The following is a 3,640-nucleotide window of genomic DNA, read 5'->3' as shown; positions in this document are numbered from 1 at the left end:
AATATTTTATTTTGTAAATGCGTAATAAAAAATGAGAATGGAAAATAATTTTTTTTGAAATAAAGGTAGTCAAACGGGCTTACTTTCTCCTACCCTAAACATAACTTATTGTTAAGATATGATGCAGAATTTTTATCTCATGGCATACGTCCCAAACTGAGATTTCGTCGGATAAATTTATAAATAATTAATAAATAAAAATAAATATAAGTTTCACGAAATATGTAAATAATAATCAATAGCTATAAATGTTTGTCTTTTTATTGAAGCATAGGCATTTATGTTTCAAAATTTTCCTTAAATTTGTGAAGAGACTGTGAAAGATTGAGATTCTTGTATCCCACCATTTCCAATTTTCGTCACACGCATTGGACTAATAGTAGTAGTGCTTGGAAAAATAGGTCGAACAAGAAGTTAGTTTCCAACTTCTTGTAGAAAAATGAAATTAATCGAAAACAATAAAGATGACAATGGGTAGAGTCGTAGACACCGGTCTTCTTCCCTGGCCCGCTTTGAAGTTTTTGGTAGGCAGGATGGTGTGAGATGAAGATTAAAATATCTCAATTTTCAACCAAGTAGTATCTGCATTTTGCTAATGTTTTTATTTCTTTATTTTTTAAATACAATTTATATTAGAAAACATAAAACAAAATAAATCATTTTATTTGCCAGAGAATGAGATTAGGATATATTGTCAAGGTAAAAACGTATCGACTCATAAATTTACTTAGAATTTCAAAATACGACATCGCCTACTAAAGTACACACGTTTTCACTTGTCAATTTACTTTTATTAGTATTTGAAATTCAATTACCATCATCATATCTCTCAAGTATAGGTATAATGTATCCCCTAAGTTAAAGCATATCTCAAATACCTCAAAACTCGAATAAGTGCATTTCAATGTTGACTATTAGGATTACTTATATAACTGCTAAGTCTATCACCACATATGTTATATATGGTCTTGTACAATTGATGAGATACATTAGCCTATCAATCGCTCTAACATATCTAAATCAAAACACTAGGGCCCAATATTTTCTCAAATGATGGCTTTCATTATAAGGTGTTTTAGTAGAAATACCGGTATATTGACTAAATTTTTTAAGCACTTTCCCCACATAATGAAATTGCGTTAACTTAATTTTTGGAGAATGTTTTATTGTGTTAATCCCGAGAATAACATCATCAAGACCTAAATCTTTCATATCAGACTGTTTTTTAAGAAATAGTTTGGTCTTGTTTATTACATCTAAACTAGTTCCCATAATCAACATATTGTCAATATATAAGCAANAAGAGGTACACTGAAAGAATTACTTGATCCTTCAAATTTTTTATTTAAATCGAAATCAATTTAAAAAATTTATGTATTTCTAGTTTCAAAAATTGTGTTCTTATTAATACAATTATTTTTTGAATTAATGACTAAAAATCTATAGGTATTTATATGAAGCGCATAGCATATAAAAACACAATCCATTGTTTTAAGACCAACCTTTGTTCTCTTAGATGCTAGAATTGAAGATTTAGCACACCCCCACACTTCAGAATATCTATAAAAATGTATTCTACCCTTCCACATATCACAAGCGGACTATCATTTTTCTTATTAGGGATCCTATTAAAACTATAACAAGTAGTAAGAAGAGCTTTCCCTATATGTTAAACATTCTCATCAGCATATTCTCATCTCCTATCAGATTTTAAAAATTTTAATAGTTTTTTGTAGTTGATTTTCAACTTCAGTTCTTATATCAAATAAATTAAAAAAAAAAACTTTCGTCTTTGGTCTTAAGATGATAAATATAACAATATCAAGAATAATCATACATTAAAGTAAAAAAAGTATTTATTTTCATTTGAGTAACATATCCTTTTAAATCAAATAAATCAAAATGCATTAGATTTAAAGTTGTAGTTCTATCAACTTTTAAAAAATGGTTTTCTAGCATACGTAGGCTCTATTTGAGCCTTAAATCTTTTTAAAGAGTTTTGTAATAGTAACTTTTTTGAGAATATGTGATTAAAAAGTTTAAAAAAGAAGTTTGAGTTTACGTGCAAAATTATTTTTTTTGAAGAATGTAATTGAAAATGAGTTTTAAAAAAATGAATTTTTAGAGAATGAGGCTCAAATACGGGCTTAAATTCAATACATGTTTCACACTTTGTATTTGAAAAAAATATAGGTCTTAGAAATATTTCCCAAACTCATTAATTTTTTCATATAAGTTATATTAACATGTCAAGTCTAGTATGCCGGGTTAATTACCCCAATAGTCATTGAACTTTGCCAAATATTTTCCAGGTCACTTTCCAAAATCTTCTTGGAAGATCATTGAACTCTGCAAAAAGTAACCCCAATTTTTGGGTGCGGATCCCAAATACCTTACCAGTGCCACCCAATGTCACATTATGCAAAATTGAAACATTATTCCCAATTATTGCCCTTTCTCCAATAATAACTCCATAAGCATGGTCAAGTAAAGTCCCCCTACGGACTTTCGCCCAGGGATGAATATCCACAGCGAAAGCCTCAAAAACCCTGTTTTGTATCAACAGAGCCAGGATTTTCCTCCCCCATAACCATAACTTATGTGCTACCCTATGAGCCTGTCAAGCTAAATATCCTTTCAAATTCAAGAAACAGTGCACATAACTAATACAAGCAGGGTCCCTCTCCTTAACTGCCCTTAAATCATCTTTTACAGCTCTCTTAAAATCTTGATCCTCTGTGAGCACCCCAACGAAAAGATCATATAGGGTACCACTGGGCAGGGTAGAATTGTTCAATTTCATGGCCAGATGATTAGCCAAAGCACTTTCCAATCATGCAATAAAATTGAACTGAAATAATAATTCGACACGTAAATTAAATTTTTTTCTTTCTTTTTTAACCATACATTCTTATTAAAAAAAAATTACTATTCCAAAAATATTATCCCAAAAAACTCATTATAATGAATCACAAACAAGGGCTTATTATCAACACAATTTCGTATTATCTAATAATTTCACACACATAACAAAAAAACACAATTAAATCAAGTTTCAATTGAGTAAAATAATATCAAATGAGGGGAATAACTCCCAGAGCAGTTATAGGTGTTGCGCTTGTATGATTTCCCCCTTTTTTTGTCATCTCCCAATGAACAAATGCTAAATTCTTTTCGTAAATCCCTTGACAGTTTCCCCATGTATACGGTATACCAAGCACTATTCATATCAAATTAAATAATGAAAAAGCTTAAGCACTGACATTTAGAACACTTTAGTCCCTGTTTGATATTATTATTATTATTAATTTTTATTTTTTTTGTGTGAAAGAATGAGTTATTGATTACTAAATTTTGGAGAATGTGTGATTAAAAAGTAAAAAAAAAAAATTTGAATTTACGTGAAGAATATTTAAATGTGAGAATATATGGTTAAAGATGAATATGAGAACTTTTTTTTTTTCCAAAGAAGGGTTACCAAGCAGGGACTTAATATCATACTACAATGATGACGATGAATCACATTACAACTTTAAATGAGAGGTTTACACATCCAGATTAATAGCTCACCAATAGACACGTCTTTATAGTTGTAACTTTGAACGAGAAGATAACAAGTTTATTCATAAAACTAACGGAT

At 29.5% G+C, this 3,640-nt stretch overlaps 1 pseudogene; it reads right to left on the bottom strand.

Annotated features, from left to right (window-relative positions):
- Positions 1 to 2,284: 2,284 nt before the first annotated feature.
- On the bottom strand, positions 2,285 to 3,627 carry LOC111395146 (annotated as a pseudogene).
- Positions 3,628 to 3,640: the final 13 nt, after the last annotated feature.

The sequence above is a fragment of the Olea europaea genome, chromosome 6, assembly GCF_002742605.1.
Source record: "Olea europaea var. sylvestris chromosome 6, O_europaea_v1, whole genome shotgun sequence".
In the NCBI taxonomy this organism is placed as follows: Eukaryota; Viridiplantae; Streptophyta; class Magnoliopsida; order Lamiales; family Oleaceae; genus Olea; species Olea europaea.
The sequence above is the reverse complement of the archived record's forward strand: the minus strand, read 5'-3'. Positions and strand labels throughout refer to the sequence as shown.